The following is an 18738-nucleotide window of genomic DNA, read 5'->3' on the forward strand; positions in this document are numbered from 1 at the left end:
ATAATGCTGTATCCTGATGGTAAGAAAAAATTCATTATTTGTGATATGGGGTTTCAACCAGGTTTCTGTCATCATTAATATATCAGGGGTACATAGAGAGATGTTGGCATGCAGGTCCTATATTTTACTAGTGATGCTTCTAATAGTCAAGTATAAGAGAAGTAAATCACCTTTATCTCTTTGGGGAATAATTGTTGGTTCAGTGTTGTTTCCAGTAAGGTATGTATTTGAGTTTATATTTATGGTATACTTGGGTTTGGTTGTATATCACTAAGTAGTGTTAGTTTGTTTACTATGTTTGCAACATTCTTTGAGAAAGCTACCAAATATTTATTAAATGTTTTAGATGGTTTTGTAATGTTGGGGTGTTGAATTAAGGAGTAGTGCATGTTAATGTCACTACATTGTAGTTTAGATGCACAAGGACTGGAAGTGAGATAGTTTGGGAGTGATGCATGTACTATGCTTTGGTAAGAAGTGATTTGAGCAAAGGATATTAGTGTTATTAGAAGGGTAACTTGACTACCAGTTAGCCTCTTGTTGTATATAAGAGCTTGAGGGAAAGAAGTATTTGAGTTTGTGTTTGCCATGTTATATATTGTATGGATATAATAACCCAGTAGCTGGCAGAAAATACTGGATACAATAACCAAAACTCCAAGAAAATTTGAAAAAGTTTAGTAAAAATGTAAGCGCTTTTTGTTGGTGCCGTGAAAGCGCTTACATTTTTATTAAACTTTTTCAAATTTTCTTGGAGTTTTGGTTATGGTATTCAGTATTTTCTGCCAGCTACTGGGTTATTGTTTCTTATTTGTGCTTTGTGCCGTGTTTGGGTTAATTGGATATTGTATGGATAGTTGAGGATTTGTAGAATGGGGGAGGTTATGGAATAGGTAAAGCTATGTCCAAATATGCACTGAGTGGTGATTAGATAATTATCAAGGAGGTGTGGCTAGTGAAGTGTAAATTACAAGAAATGGGGGGTGGGTGGGAATGGGAGTAGGGTAGGGGAGTGGATTGAGCCCGAGGCCATGGTTTTGGCACCTGTTATTTATCTCTGTTTAAGCCCATTGCAAGATGTTGTTGTCATGGAGGGAATCTATAATAGTACCAGGATTACAGGCATCTGCAAAGATGATGAGCCAGAGGCCTTGAACACTAGCCTTGATCTCTAATAAGTAGATACAACAAGACCAATCCCAGCACAGAGACATAGGGTACACTGCCGGTGACTGTTCATTTGGTGGTGATCTCTCCAATCCTGACTTCTTGGGTCATGCCTGTGAGCCAGCCAGCAATACAGTTAGTTATGCAGGGGTTAATGCCTAGCTTAGAGAGCTTGTCAACAATGCCTGTGTGGGGTATTGTATCAAATGCCTTGGCCATGTCAAGATAATCAGTATGTACTGGTTTACTGTCATCCATTGCCTTGATGACCCTCTCAAAGAAGCTAACCAGGTTAAGTAGTCATGAGCTTCCCTTAACAAAAAAAAAACTTGGATGTCTCCAGTGTCTGCAGATTGCTAATGTCCTTGTTTATAATTTCATTGTTAATTTATTCTATGGTTTTGTATATTAGACTTGTTAGACTGATTGAGCTATAGTTCCCTGCGACAGTCGGTAATCCACCTTTATGGAGGGGAATAACTGTTGCAGTCCTCCACTCACTTGGAACATAGCCTATTTCAAGACTGTATTTGAAGAGTGCATCAAGTGGTCCAGATAGGTCATGTTTTAGGCTGTTCAATAGGCAACCTGGGGGTTTCCCATGGAGGTACTGTTCTTCTCTTTTATGAGTGCTACCAGCACCTGATCCCTGGTAAGAACTCGGGGAAGTATCTTGATGGATTTCACCTGGTAGAAGTAGAGGGGAGTGGAGGAGTGAAGAGAGAGCTAAATTTATCAACTAGTGGATATGCCATGTCACTTTGATCAGTGAAAGCATTACCATTCACCCCCTCAGTTTAGCACACACCTGTGTGTTGGTTTTAATGCTCCAGACATAGATGAAAAGGCCTGTTGAATATCCTTGGTCTGTGAGGCTTTCCTGACCTCACTGTTGGCCTTGTAGAACTTAATTAGACCTCTTGGTTTCCTGTTTATTTGTGCAAAAGAGCACATGTTTTTAGGGGGGTTGTTCTTTCTGATTTGGCTATGAGTTTTCGTCTTTTCTTGTATACCTGATTAAGGTGAGGATTCTACCAGTAGAGTTTGTTTTTATTGTTTGTTTTGCATTTATTTCTAGTAGGTACAGCAGCCTCTATACAGCCGTTTATATGTTTGTATAGGCACTCTGTGAATAATTCTGTATAGGTAGCTGTGGTATTGGGGTTAGGGGAGCCTTAAATTTCACCAGCCTGTCACTTAATAGGATGTAGTTTGCCTTAGAGTATTTCCTGTTTTTGGTTTAGCTGTTTTTTTTTCTGAATTGATTTTCACTTCAGAGGAGATAGCTTTGCAATCCAACCTCACTAGTGAGGATGTGCACCTTGGAGTAGTGTGCAATGCTCTCCCATGTTGATGATTGTGAGAATATTACATACTGTTATCTGTGCTAGCATGGCTGCCTGAAGTTTTGTAAATACTTATAAATAATTTTAAATTACCCTGTGTTATATATGCAAGCATTACTAGCTATAATTTTGTAAATAAGTTTTTTGATTATTACTTTGATTTATGTAAGATGTTTGAATCAAACAGTTTTCTTCTGGCTGACATGTTTTTAAAAAAGAATTCTGAATGTAGGTTATATCAGTCAGCTGATCGTGTGCTAGAGATGTCTCCACAGCAGCTGTTTTGTTTACTTTTTAAAGTCTGACATGAGTAGAATTCTCATAACAACTGTCTGTGACTTTTAAAAAGTTTTGCTATAAAAGCAGGTTCTGAGTCAGTTAAAGTTGAGTTGTTGTAATTTTTCCAAAATAGTCCAGTGGTTGCTGTTTTCCAGATCAGTGGTTATCACTCAAGAGTTTTCCAGAGCTGTTCAACAGAAATAGTATGAGTTGCTATTCCAGTTGATGAGGACCAGACAAATGCCTAAAGAGTGGACATAAATTTTAATTTTGCCTGGCAGAAGTAAGAATATCATCTTGCCTTGCTGAGTTAATTATATTAGACTGGAACAGTTAATCCTTAGACAATTAGGGAACTACAGTTAGATATTTTTTTCTACAATCAATGTAAAACCTCTCCTACAGTGTTATTTTCATAAGTCCTATGTGTGAAACTCTGTGGTTTATTGGAATCAGTTATTCAGTGTATACATGCCTTAAATCATTTAGGTTCATAGGTTCATAGGTTTATACTAGGCTATCTGCCCTAAGGCATTTATAAGCCTAGCCCAAATTTTTGTGGCTTACGCCACCCCTTATATGAAAAAATACTGTGCCCATTAGTTTGTTTTGCCTCTGTCCAGCAGTGACACAGATATGATTCCCGGGGTAAACCTACGATCTCCCATCCACAGGTCTAGATTTCTCTTGAACAGAGTCAGCGAGGTGCTCTGCCTCACATGGACCAGGATTTTATTCCACAGCATAGGGAGTCTCTGAGTGATAAATCTATCCCTCCAGCACATCCTATTTATATCCGTGCTAAGGTTTAAGTCGCTTGCTCTAGTGGTTTTGGTGGATTTGGATTTTTTGAGGTGGAGCATGTCCATTAATTCCGGGTTGGACATGGCCTTGTATGTCAGGCACATGTCACCTCTGAGCAGACGGTATGCGACTGAATAGAGCTGGAGTTTCTTCAATCTGGCAGCATATGACAGATTTTGGAGTCCCTTTATCCTTTTGGTGAGGAACTTTTGGGGTCTCTCCAATTGCTGCAGATGTCGGGTGAGATACATCCTGAATGGGGCATTGTACTCTATCATTGGTCTGATAAGTGAAGAGTACAGGGGAACAATGACCTCACTAGATCTGGATGTGAATCCCTTCATGATCAGGTGGGCAATGTAGAAGGTCTTTCTAACCACTTTAGCAATGTGAGTGTCAAAAGAAAGGCCACTGTCAACCTGGGTTCCCAGGTCCCTGATAACCTCTTCTGTGCTTAGTGGATTGCCACCTATATGGTAGCTTGGGGTTACCTTGTTTTTCCCGAAGGGTATGACTATACATTGTTTGGCGTTTAACTTCAGGCCATGGCTCTGGCACCAGCTATCTGTTTCCGTGAGTCCCTTCTGAAGGATATCCGTGTCCAATGCACTTTCCACTATGGCGCCCAGTTTGCAGTCGCCTGCAAACTTTGTCAGCCAAAGTCCTCCCATGTTGGCCTGTACTTCTGAGAAGTAGATGCCAAACAATAGGGGCCAAGGACCGAGCCCTGTGGGACACCACTTGTGACCGGCTTGGAGTCTGACACAGCGCCAGCAACTCTAACCCTGTGGGTTCTGTCCTTAAGCCAGTTTGCAACCCATCTTGTGACATATGGGTTTACATTTAAGCTGGTAAGTTTTTCTACAATACCCGAGTGGGGTATTGTGTCGAAAGCCTTTGCAAGGTCAAGGTAGGCTGTATGGACTGCCTTTCCCTCATCAATGGCCTTGGTGACTGTTTCAAAGAAGTCGACCAAGTTCAAAAGGCATGATCTTCCCTTGACAAAGCCAAACTGGGTCGGGTCCAATGTCTGCAAGTCCCCTATATCTTTGTTTATGAGCTCCATTATGATCCTCTCCTCTCTTTATTTATTATTAAATATTTTACTACCTTTTATTAGGGCTGGTTATTTAGAAAGTGCTTTTAATTACCTGATAGTGTTTATGTTATCTGTGCCAGTCATTTCTAAGAGTGTTTATTTATTTATTTTATTTTATTTTACATTTGTTGACCGGGAATGTCTGACTAAGTCAAAGCTCTTTTTCAGCAGAGACCCGGGAAGAAAAGCTCCAGTAAATAGATATAACATTTTGTCATTATTAACACGTATTATACAGATGGAACAGGGCAAATCAGCTAGCAGGCTACGGGAGAATTTTTGAGAATATACAGATTACATTTTGTCATAATTTCAAGTATAATATATAGAATAATGTAATGAAGAAAAAAGGTAGATAATAGTCAGAGCATTTTTTGTAAGTAGTAGTTTGAATAGAAGAGCAATATAGGAGTTGAATGTTAATTTTACAATTAAAACAATCAGAAAGGAATAGAAGTTTCAGAGAGAGGGGAAAAAAGCTATTGATTAGTGGAGAGAGATAGTGGTTTTTCAGGGTGGGTTTGAGCATTGGCTGATCCATTTCCTGTTAAAATATTATTTTAGAGTTAGTTAAAATTGTTTGGGATGTGTAAGTGTTTAAATTTCGAAGGGAAGTGTGTTCCATTTGATAGTGGTATGATAGCTGTGTAAGCTACACCCTGCTTTAGATTTTGGCTTATAGATTTTTAAGAGGTCTTGGGAAGAGCTTCAGAGGCTTCTTGTAGGAGTATAGTGAGAGACGATGGTGTGTAAGGCTGCACAGAAAGAGGGTTGGTAGAGAATTGCATGTATGGTTTGTAGCTGGGAGAGAAGGAGCAGGTGAGGTAACTCAAGCCAGTTTAAATATCTTAGCAAGAGACAGTGGTGAGATTTAGCTTCCCTGGGTGAGAAATCTTTTATTTCTATAAAGTAGGCCTAATTTAAGGTGAGTATTCCTTATACAGTTGTTTATGTGGAGGTCGAATTTTAGTTGGTCGTCAATTGTGATTCCTAGTAGTTTTGAGATAGAGTCAACTACAATAGGAGTGTTAATGAGTGACTGAAAAGTAAAAGAGAATTTAATATGGTTGGATGTTTTGGGAAGGAAAAGTAGGAGCTTTGTTTGCATGTGTGAATATCAAATATTTAAGAATAACAGTTCTGCACAATGCCACATGATATAACAGGTTTTTGGCCTAACTGTAACTTTATAGGGGAATTGTACTGTCTATGCATCTGCTGCTATACAGAGTACCGCTAACCAAAAACTTGCTTGATTTATAGTACAGAATAAAGCTTGAAAGCTGACACTTACACCCTCTAGCTAATAAACAACAACACTTCAGGCTTTCTGGTGTGCTTTCCAACTTACAGATACCAGGTAAACATTTTCTGCCACAAAATCGATGATCTTGAAATTTATTTTAGTAAAAACACAGCAAAACCTGCTCTGAAGTGTCGATTAAACAACAAATAACTACCAAAACAACATCGGCCCTGGATAATTCACCTTTCTGCAAGGTGATTAGGAGGTACACTGAACTAGAAAAGCCAACAAACAGAGAAATTGCTATTTTTGCTGCAAAATAAAATAAATGCTTTAAAATGCTCAAAAACAGCAGTGATAACTGTATAAAACCTGTACAAGTGTGATAAATCAAGAAAATAGTATCTTAGCTATGATGGCTGTGGATCCAGTTGAAAGACTTGGAAAGTTTTGTATAGTTCTCCTGTTATGTTCTTAGATCTAGTGGCTCTTGAGCTGACCATCTTTTATGTCAATTTGACAAAAAAATTCCCATCCACTCCTTTTTCATTTGCTCTTGTTAGTAAGTGCAAAATGTATATTTTCATTGAGCCACTATCTGTAAACCAATTAATTTATCTACTATTCCTTTGTACTCCATAGACCCAGAATATTGAGTAACCACAGTTAACTGATGGTGTAAGCATTTTTTTCTCAGATAAAATCTCTCTCACATTTGATCCCATTGCTGTTGTAACTAAGTTGGTTATACATCGTGTGTCCTCAATATTCACATTTTTTGTACAAAGTTTTGATTTAAACCCTTCGTTGAGTCTGTTAGCAATTATCTGTACAATTAAAAGGCCTTCCATGAAGTGCAGCCTGCTTTAACCTCTTCTTTTGCAAATTTACTAGCACCTTGGTTTTCTGAGGAAGTGTAGCAATTGTCTAATTTTTACAAATAATCTAAAATGCCATGCATTAACTACGCTTGAGAGATGTAGTTATTTATCTAAATTGGTGGATTGCCTCTCCATCCCACAAACTGTGAGCTAACAACATCACAACCACACTGCATCATCACATCACCAAGACATTACTTCCACATATGCTGATTTAATAAAGTAATCCTTGGTGAGTCTTATAGGCATCCTGTACATCTTACTAGCTCACCTTAGCAACAAAACACAAATACTAACACCAAACCCACATCTTCTGTTATATGGAGTCAACTGTGCTGATATCCTGTAAGGTCAAAAATGTCAGTAGCATATCCCAGAAATGTCTTACTCATTTGAGACTGCCTTGAGAGACAGCATGACTGCTGCCACCCCATTACAAGGATTAGAAATGTCACAAAGGATTTTAAGTCCTTACACCACCCTAGATACAGATACAGCCTTGTTGTTGTCCATGTGGGGATGAATGAACTTAGGTGTTCTACCCTGGGACATATGCAGGGAGACATTTTTGAACAATGTCTTCAAAAAGGGAAGGCCTTGGCATTAAACAGCATTCTACAATAACCAGGAATGATGTGTAAATTCATGGATAAAATAATTGACTTCAATAATCGGCTTGTAAATTGGTGTCATTATAGATGAATCCTGTGTCTGTCTGATGCGATGAAGTGACCAGTAGATCAGCTTACTTTGACAAAGATAGTCTGCATCTTTAACTGCTTGGTTTCACTACATCTCTGCATAGTAAACTTCAAACTGTATAATATTAAGTTAGCACTGCTGCATTCCTGAAGCCTAAGCAACAAAATATCTGAATGGGGCACCTTCCTTAATTTCAAAGATGTCAGTGTGTGTAATTACAGAGACCTGGTTCTATTGTAGCAATGAAAGTCCCTACATTCCAGGGGGAGAATGCCATCATGCATTCAAATCCAATGGAAGCTGTTGAGGAGTATCTCTGTTTATTCGTAACTCTGTTGTTTCTCATCGGATCTCACATCATGCAAAACTCAAAATGAATTGCTCCATTATAGCCAGTTATAGATCCCAATTGATGTCTCTTCCACACATTCAGAATACTTTAACCACATAGAAAAGTTAGGCTCTTCATTGAAATGTCGAGACGTGAAATGTAGAGTCCAGACATGCAAAGAATAAACAAGACCAAATACTTAGGATAAAAGCAAATATCAAATAATCCTTTTTAAACTTCTCTTTTATAGAGGAGAGCACCTTCCACACCCATACACATATATACCAACTCTGAGATTACCATACTTGGAGAAAAGGGAATATTCCAAAAATGGCAATCTTTGAGATAATATATGTCAGGACTGGTTTTCTGCCATTCAGTCTTCACATTACCGAACTACCTAATGCAGATACTAATCTGGTTAGCCGTCAAATAAAATGCCTTTCTTATGGGTGACTTCAACTATCCACACATAAATTGGAAAACATTTACTACTAATAACAAATATGTCCAGAGGTTTCTGGACTTTGTAAATGCCAATGTACTTGGCCAAATTTTTCTCTGTACACTGAAGGTGGCAATCTTCTTAATCTTGTCCTCACAAATATTTGTCCCAGTTGCACCACCCCACTTGTTACCCCTTCCCCAGTCAATCAGACCCACTATAATGTTCTCGATGGAAAAATGCTTTGTGGCTCCTAGTAGCATTCAGGAATTACTCCAAAACCAGTTATTCAATATTTATGGATCATTTACAGATGTTAGTGCTATACCACCCAGTAATCTTTGTAACAGAGACTGCTTCTTACTACTCTGAATTTTACTGCCTGCTGCTTAAATTTGTACCAGTCCCGCATAAGCATAAAGTTGAGTTATGAATTAAACCCAAATGGAAGAACTACCATGTTAAAAACCTTATATGAAAAAGAAAAAATGCTGTCCACTGCATCATTATAACTGATATGGAAAACTTATAAGTAAAGTTCTTGAATGCAGCATTAGGAAGTGTAAGGCCCACTATGAGCTTAGGATTGAAACTAATTCAAAAGACATCCATAAGATCTTCTTCAGCTATATTCAGAAGAATAGAAGTAACCTACTGCTTTTTACTAAATGTATCTGAAATGGGCCCTCCTTTTCTGACCCCAAGGATATTGGTAACATTCTTACAAACAAATTCTCCTGCAGCTTCACTACAGCAATCTTCCCATCCATTCCCCTTCACACATATCATCCTGAGATCATTTTGGAACAAGTCCTTTTAACACTTTCCTAAACAAAAAATGAAACTTGTGGTGTCCAACAGGGATCTATCCTGGATCCACTTCTCTTTGGTATATATATTTATGTGACATTAAAGCCTATATTAAGGGACAATGACTTACCAAGTTTGCTGATGATTACACACCGAGGGCAGTTATCAAGTTCCATTCTGATACTAAAACTTTCCAACAAGGACTGGGCCAAGAAAATGTCTACTATATTAATCATGGGTTTAGTCTCAATAACAAAAAATAAAGCATATTTTATTTGGTAACTCAAGCACCATTACTTTTCACTGCATAGATAACATTGTACTTAAATATGGCAAAGTCATTATGGAGTTATTACTTTCATTTGACCACCACATCCCTGTGGTAATTAGAAACTACCTCTGCCTTCTGCAACTTTTCCTTTGTACTACCTCAAGGTCCAAAGCAGTTATAGTCCAAACTTAATCATCTCTTATTAGGAAAATCATTGAATGTAATCTACATCATCAAGCACATAAAGCAACTTGGGAGGTGCCAATGTTTCATTACCAAAAAATCTCAGGTCTCAGTACTCTTAGTTACTCTGATACATCAAATGTTCAGTCCTTCTACTCAGTGTTATGCAAATATCTGAGAGTGACCTGTGCTTAGCCTCCAATTCCATGAATGACCCAGCATTTATAGGAACATATGAGACAAGTGACCATTAGAACCATATGATGCCTAGCCAGACACAGCTTTAAGCAAAACCCTTTTCAAGTACACAGTAGTGCCCAGTTCCCAAATTGAATCAGGCTATAAATGATAAACCTGGTTTAAATTTCTGTCTCCATCTAATCATCTAAACTAGGCTTGAAGCTAGCCAAAGAGTTTTTTGTTGGTGTGGTAACTTAATCCATAGGCTAGGAATATGTTGAGTTAGGAAACTCTCCCACAAGTTTTGTTTATTTGTTGAGGTAGATTTAGGTCCTTGACAGAGCTAATGCTTTTGCAAGAAATAGGATGTCAAATAAGATTTTTTTTTATTGCTTGAAAAGTAAAACACATGTCACCTGAAAGCGACAAGTAGGCTACTGAGTATATAAAGAGTTGTACTAATCTATCGGTGGTAGAGTAAAAATGCAAGACCTTTGATTGTCTTAGTTAGAAATCTTTGGGGCATTTCCAATTGAGTGATAAGCCTGGATTTGCACATACCAAAGGGGTCATTGTATTCAATGACAGGTCTGATAATGGAAAAGTACAGTAATGGGACTGTGTCTTTGAATCTTGAAAATATTCCCTTGGAAATCAACTGGGACAGATTAACGGATTTATTGACTATAGTGGAAACACAATGACTGAGTGAGCACCAGTTATTCAGATAAGTACCTAGGTCTCTTATGACCATAACTATCTGAGCAGGGCTATTATTTATAGCATATGAGTTATAGGCTACTATTCAGCACTTTTTTAAATTAGTTTGAGACAGTTTTTGATATACTATGTTTATGCATATTCCAGCCTTTGCTGGAGTTATTTTGTATCAGTGAATGAGTGGAGAAAAGTTCTCGTTTTATATCAGGAAACTTGTTCAGCCACACCTCTCAGACATTTGATTGGATGTCTGCAAAATAAGTGAAAAACAGGAGAATGTCTTGATCTGATCCCTAATGCACCCAACTAGTTACAAATTTACATTCAGAAAGGGAACCAACAACTGTCAAAACTTGGAACCTACTGGATAACCAATTTGTAATCCTGTTATAATGTACATATTTACATTTAACTTTAAATTTTTCAGTAATTCCAGCAAGGGGGTACAGTGTTAAAAGCCTTGGCCAGATGAAGGTCAGCACTGTGCATAAAATGACTACTGTCCACAGCACTTGTATTTTTTTTCAAAGATGCTTACTAGGTGCAGGAGAAATGACCTACCCTTCACAAAAACCAAACTGATTGGGAAATGTATCAGTTAGGTTGCCTATACATACATACATACATACATACATACATACAAATATTTTAAGCACTAGAAATAATGCCCTTCTAGTCTGCTAAATTCCAAAACAGATGTTCCTATTATAAGATCCCAAACTGTTCTTAAATATATCTAAACTAGTGGTTGCTTTAATGTCATTTGGTACTCTAGTCCATGTATCAGCTACTCTCTCAAAGTACCAATGTGTACACTTCTCATGCCTATAGAATCTTCTACATAAGTTTTCTGATGATTCTCTACTGCATTTTGATAACCCCAAACAATCCCAGAGGTATTGGTCTCTAGATGCCCTACATACATGAATAAAGTCTCCTCTTAAATATCTATATGAGACATAGTACAAGTTCAGATATTTTAGTATAAATAATAATTTAAATTTTCACATCCATGAATGCCTTTGGTATATTTCTTCTATACTATTTCCGGTTTATTCATGTTTATTTTCATATAAGGTTTCCATATTGTTATTCCTTACTCAGGATTCACTCTGATGTAACAAACGAACAATGACTTCATTGTTTCTAAGTTCCTAGTCTTTATAAATCTTTATATACAACCTAAAGTTCTGTAATTATCATTAACCTATTGGGTGATATGGTTAGAAAAGCCATATACCAACGTCCTTAAATGAGTTTGGATCTCTGTGTGCTGTATTAAATATTCACCTTTCAAGTTATGTCAACCAAATCTCATATGCTTAGTGTTTGATGCATTTATCAGCATATTATTCTCCAGTCATACCTCTCAACTTCTTAGTGTAAGAAATCTGGACAAAGCCTGAAACAACATGAGAACAAAGGCCGAAAAATAGGGGTAAATTATAAATATTGCTCTTATAAACTTAGAATGTCAATGGAATAACAGGATTTGTGTTAGCATGCATTTCCTGAAGGAGGTGAGTTCAGAAACTCAAATGTATATCATTATTTAATTACTTCAATACTCATTGATTTGCCAGGAAACCTCAAATTTTATGAGTAACGGACCAAAAAAATTATGAGATGAAAATCTTAACAGTTGAGAGGTATGTCTCCAGTGCCCAAATGGCAATGCAGTCAAGTTGTTTTACAGGCATGGCCTATATGTACAACTTGTAATCAGTTGACCCATTTTCCAAGTCATCTGTGTACACATTGTATAACACCTCAGATGAAATAGATAAATCTGAAACATACAATCTAAACAAGTTTGGCCTAGGATATATAGATAGCAATGTGGGACACCTTCACTGTAACCTCAAATTCCACCTGTCCAATTACTGTAAGAAACTTGCCATGTTCTATTTATAAGTCAGGCATCTACCCATCTTATCAAGAGTACACCAATACTTAGTTAATCTAATTTATTGAATAGTGTTTTGCATATGACCTATCAAATGCTGAAGTTAAATCTATATAAACCACATCATATCACTATTTTTAATTTATAGCTGTTATTATATTGTAATAGAACACCATGATACAGATGTTAATAGATCTATTTTCATATTTGCATGCTGATATATGGTTTCGTATCCCAACCTTTCCAATTCTGACAATAACTTATCCAATATAATTGTTTGCCATTCTGCATGAAGGAACACCTACACCAAGAGGAGGATGTCAGGAAATATAGATGTAATTAAAGTTATATCACTTCATTCCACAAATTAAAAGAGGTATTCAGTCATATTAAACTTTGCAATAATGCATATCCTTACTAATTTTATAGTGTCATACACCTGCAACTAAAGAAGCAATTGTCTGTATATACTCTTACAGTAGTTAATTGTAGTGATATATTTCATTACAACCAGTTTAATAACTCTGAAAAAGTAATCACTGCCCTCATTTTTGTATATTAAATAAAAGCATTTGCTATAAAACACTTCAGTCATTTTGTTGTATCTCTCTCTCTCTCTCTCTCTCTCTCTCTCTCCTTATTTCCTTTTCCTGCAAAACCAGTAGAACCTGGGGCAACATGACTGCAATCGACCTGGACCCAGGTGACAAATTGATCACCACCACCACTTCTCCATTAAGGAACTGATCACAGCCTGGGACTGTTGGCAGCGTGAAAAAACACCATCCTAAACTACGGGGGTCTGGTTAGATGCTGTAGTTGATAGTGCAGAGGAAGTGAGATCCATCCGAATGCCTTTTTAAGCATGTATACGTCTTGCTAAATATAGTCAGTTCAGACCACCAAGCTGCCAGAGGCTTTGATCCCTCACTGTTGGGGACCCCCACCTGGGACTATGAGAGCAGGTAAATATGTTAGACTCACCAGAAAGGAGTCTAACTGTGCACAATGCTTTTGTCTCCACACCCTTTATGTCAGTCATCTGTATGCCTGTGTCTTCTTCTATGTCTGGGGCCAGTAAACTTCACTTGTCTGTCTTTTATTTTTATGTGAATGACCTTAACTTTTTGCATACCTCCTTTCCTGCACACTCTAATCTTCTCCCTTCCCCAACTTCCCTTATATATATATATATATATATATATATATATATATATATATATATATATACACATACATGTTTGGAATAATAGTTGCCCCATCATCTTCCGCCTCGTCAGACACTATCATCTTGTTATCTTTATTTTTTGTTGTTCGTTTTGTTGTTGTTGTTATGTTCTCTCCTCTTATTTATACTGTCCTATGTTTACCCCTTTCTAACACATGACAATAGGTTGTCCATATAAGGACAAGGTCAGAAGAAACTGAAGGCTTGAAAAAGATTTGATAATCAACTAGCCAGTAGCACTGAGCCAAAAACAGTACACATTCTTGTGGAAAGTTCTTGCAAAACTAGCACAAGTATCATTGCTACTGGCTGGGGAGATTAGACAAACGAGTATGTAAACTTATGAAAATGCACAACATGAACAAAGTACTTGGGCTTCTTTCAGACATACATATTTTCATCTTAGATTGGGTTAGCCAGATTCAGCTATGCCAGACTGCAGTGGGCATTCCATGGCAGGTCTGAGAACTTCTAGAACCAGTGCCACGTGACTGTAGTTTGTTTATTTACATGCAGTTTTAGTGGCACTATTTGTACATTTGGATTACACATTTGTGAAATGTTGGACTATGAATACCCCCAGTTATTTTGGTGAGCTTCTTCTAAAGGGCAACCCCAATAATCATAAGTGTTTTTGTCTTATTTTCAAACCAACTGATAAAATATGCCAACCTTGCATGGTACACAAGAAAACAAGAGTGATTGGGCCCACAATACCATAACTGTACAAGTGTAAAAGTTATCTTTTTAAAAGTTATTAGATTAGCCTTCAGAGACTGAGGACTTCCTCTGATGAAAATCTGTTTCCTTATTTTGGTAGTCAAGAGCATTGCTGCCTTTTGAGATGATGCCATTTGATTAAACAGAAATCCTGTTGAATGCTGAGAAGACCCTTTCACAGGATTTGCAAGGCTATAACAATGCCTGAGTTGAGTTCAGGCGATGATCAGCTACCCTGACTATGATGGCAGCCAGCTGTTATTATTTAAATATCTAAAATTAATAGAGTTCATAGCTTCTTAGGTTTAATAAGCCTCGCTATATCTGTCACCACTGTGCTGTGTTTTGCCACCATTGTTAGAAGTGATTCATAAAACAGTTTCTTTCTTTAGACAGGACAGTGGAACAGGGACCATTATCATATGATAGCACTGAAGGGATGTAGAGATATGCAAGCTCCCATTAGTGGGAATAAGCTAGCATTTCTGTGTGTGGACATGGCGAGTTTGTACTATGTAGTACGTTTGCCTTCACTGTCGGAAACTCAATTGTTGGTACAGATGTATGGATTTTCCTGGCATTTTTCTTTTTTTTCAACAGAACTGTCTGTTTACCAGTATACTAACTGGAAAATAAGATCTTTTTCTGACAAATGAGGTGCCACTTTGTTGTATGTCAGTGCTGTCTTGATATTTAACCTCTCATGACTAATTGATACAACAATGGTGCTGACTTCTTGAATCTTGTGCAGTTTGCTGGGGGTGGTTTCCATGTGTACTCTGTGAATGGAGTACTGTGCATGCACAATGGAGCAGCATCACACACCTGGTCCTGATGATTGATGTACATCATTTGTGAATCACTCAGTGCTTTGGTGCACATAGTGGGTCATTATGGTAGTATAATTAGCAGTATGGGAATAAGGAGGTGGCCTGTGTTGACAACCACTTAGAATCTAAGATGGAGACCCTATCTTTTGAGGGGTGGTGATGGCTTATTTTCTTTTGTGGGAGGATACCCTTCATTCAAAATGAATATTTATATATATATATATTTATATATATATTAAGTATTTGTTCTGCTCACATTTGCAATAGTAATGTCTTTAATCTGTGATCTCCAGAAATGTATAGATCAGAAGCAAAAATATTGAACCTGGCTAATCATTTCATCCATCGTTTGCCTATACAGCTGCATCAGAGTCTGTGTCAAATGTTGGCAAGATAGGGAACACTGCACATCTCTCTATTTTTGTGGTTCAGCTTTGCAATTTTTCTTCCATCAATATTACTCGGCTTTGTCTTGCTCACTTGGGCATTCCAGCATTTTCACATTGTTTTTAATGAAAATGCTTAATGAATTTGATTAACTTTATTGGTTCTATTTATCTGCATTTTTTTCTTCCTTCTTTGTGCATTACAAACTATTTTTTCAGCTATGTAACATAACACAACAAACTGCAACATTAAAATATTTTTTTATAAAAGAGATGAATTTCCTTAATGTCCATTTTCAGATTGTCATATACTGATATTTGAAAAAGAAATAAAAACAGTTAATGTGTATGAGATAACTATGTAAATCCTAGCATAGCAGAAGTATATGTAAAATAGGGTCACACACTGGTAACCTTTAGGTCAAGCTTCTTGTTACAATAAAATATAAAGGCTTAGGTCAATCTTACTATAAATAACTGTAGCCAGTTCTATTAACTGAGGCAAATACATGGCTTGTTATTGTACAAATCAGCTACACTTCCTGGTCTTTACTACCAGACCCATATGCAACAGTACCAGTTAGGACTGCATGTTAACATTTATTCCCAAAACTTTAAAAAGTCTTCCTATGTAAACCTACCATATAAAGATTCATCATCATTTTTTAAAGGCCATGCTGTTAGACTTTCTGTTCAGCTTTTTAACACTTCTTTTAACTTTTAACAAAAAAATGAGCACATCCTGGGAATTTATTAAAGCTCGTAGCATGAGTAATTCAGCTCATGCTAGAAAGGCCCTTCCAGCTCATCATACCTATTTGTGATTTAGAAACATCCTAGCCATTACAAGATCGGACCTCGTTATCAGCTAGTTTGCATGTGCCCTGAATCACAGATACTACTGTGACATAACAATCAGAGCTGATCTGCACAGTGCAGTAGTAATTTACTGCTCATGAAGGAACTGTAATTCTCCCCTCCAGTCACTGTCTGACATACATGTAGACAGACATGAACATACACTCACACACATACCACAGTTTCTGTCCCTACCATCCCTTTTTACACTGCACTACAGTACCATTACAGCATGCATGTATGGATGAGGCCCTGATGGTCTAGTGGTTCCCTCCACTTTGCCCATCTTCCTTACAATGACTGTGCCATTTCTGAACTTAACTTCATCCCTGGTGGTTACCCCAACCCCTAATCTCCATACTGATGGTGGTGCTGTTATGGCACCTTAGAGTGTGTCCAGTGGCCCTCCCATCACTTTTATAATGTTCTGTGCCTTAGGGTAATTTATGGAGTATTCATTGGTGTTTAATATATCTGCCCACTCTCCAGTCCTCGTAGAAACAATGGTGCCATCACAGCACTTACATCATTGCTTGATGTCCAGTGATCCCCCTCATCCCCATTCTTCCACTGGTGCCACCATGGAAAGTAAAGTACAATAAGCCCTGGTGGTCAAGTGTATCACCCACCCTGGGTTGGGAGGGTGGCCTAATGTTTAAGGTGTTTGCCTTACAAACACAAGGTGCAGGGTTCAAGTCCCCCAAGGGATAATTGACTAGGCTTATAAAATGGTGCGCAAGGGCAGTTAGCCTAGTACTAATCTATGAACCCTATTACTGGTAGCAACGTAAGTGCCATCACAGTAATTAAATAATATCTTAGTGTCTGATTCCTTTCACCCCCCCCCCCCCGTACTTGATGTAATATTGGTGCCATTATGCAAGTAAAGTAAGCCCTAGTGGTCTGGTAAAACAAACACCACACATGAAGCCATAATCCCACAGCAGTCACAAACAAATCAGTATTCCAGTGTTCCAATAAAGCCCTAGTGGTCTATTGCATCCCCTACCCTGGTCCCTATAGTAGCATTAATATGAGTATGGCACTTTACAGATGTAAGTCTGGCCTAGTTGTCTGGTGTAAATCACCACTCCCATGCCTGTTTTGCTGTTGGTACAGATCTGGTGCTTTAAAAGTAAACCTTCATGTGCAGTGATTCTTCCCCAACACACACATATTTGGTGGATGAACATGGTCTTATACCTATGTCCACTACCATGATTTACACAGCTGAGCATTTTCTTGAATGGCTCAGCCATGTAGATGCCTTCATGGAGACTGTTCCAGGAGAAAAAGCACAGGTAATTATTATATGCTTCTCTCCCTGGATTGTGTAAATTGCATTCAGCTTGACCACAGGGTGAGCCATTTGCATTTCCGTATGTCTTCATATTGTAGAACTGTGCAGCACTGTTTATGGGTGCTTGCTGAATAGCAAAAAGTTATAACGACATATACAGCTAAATGTATAAGTTAGAGTACCTTTATGCATGCAGCCCCACATCTTTCATTGGTATTTAACAGATAATGCTTTCTCACAAAACTACAGCATTAATCTGCTTCATGTCAATTATAATGTGAGGTAATGCAATATTGTTTCAGCACAAAAAAGATGATGATATGATGGAAGGATACATTTATGAATGCCTATGTGTATTCCGTTGGTCTACATAATTAAAAACAAAGACTGTAGTAGCTGGAAGTGGGAATGGAAATTTTTAGTGGAAATAAGAACATCACCTTTTATAACATTTGTCCAAGATATGGAGAATCAGTATGGCAAAGACATAACTGACCAAGAGTGCATGATGTGCCATTTATGGGCACTGTCATTTTTAACACCACAATGCCTGTATCATGCATTGGACAGCTAGTGTGATGAATACAACTTGCTTCCTCTTAAGCAACATTCAGTTGCTCATTACAAGCCGCGAATAGGATACAAAATTAGGGGAAAGGCTAAGTCAAAATACTGATGTGTTGTTTTATCACTCCATCTCTGTCTGCATTTTATTTTTAATGTAGCAGTATATTCCAGTCAGCATCAGAAAACTAACACTTGAGAGATATGGACAGACGTGTTTAAAATAAAATGAAGGTCAAGTCTCATGACAATTGCCGTAATAACACTTCCTTTTTGCTAAGGTCCTGTCCTTCACTGCTGCAGCCAGAGAAGTATATTTAGCCTCAGCACTCAACTATGGGGAGACAGATGATGGCCAGCATGATTAAATGTATTGCATAGCTCAGAGAAAAACATTCTACACACTGTGCAACCACATTTATGAGCATGATTACAAATAGTACATGTGTATGGCAGGAAGTCCATTGACAGCTGGGAAAAAT

Source organism: Protopterus annectens, chromosome 8.part1, assembly GCF_019279795.1.
Source record: "Protopterus annectens isolate FY-2018-M chromosome 8.part1, PAN1.0, whole genome shotgun sequence".
NCBI lineage: Eukaryota > Metazoa > Chordata > Ceratodontiformes > Protopteridae > Protopterus > Protopterus annectens.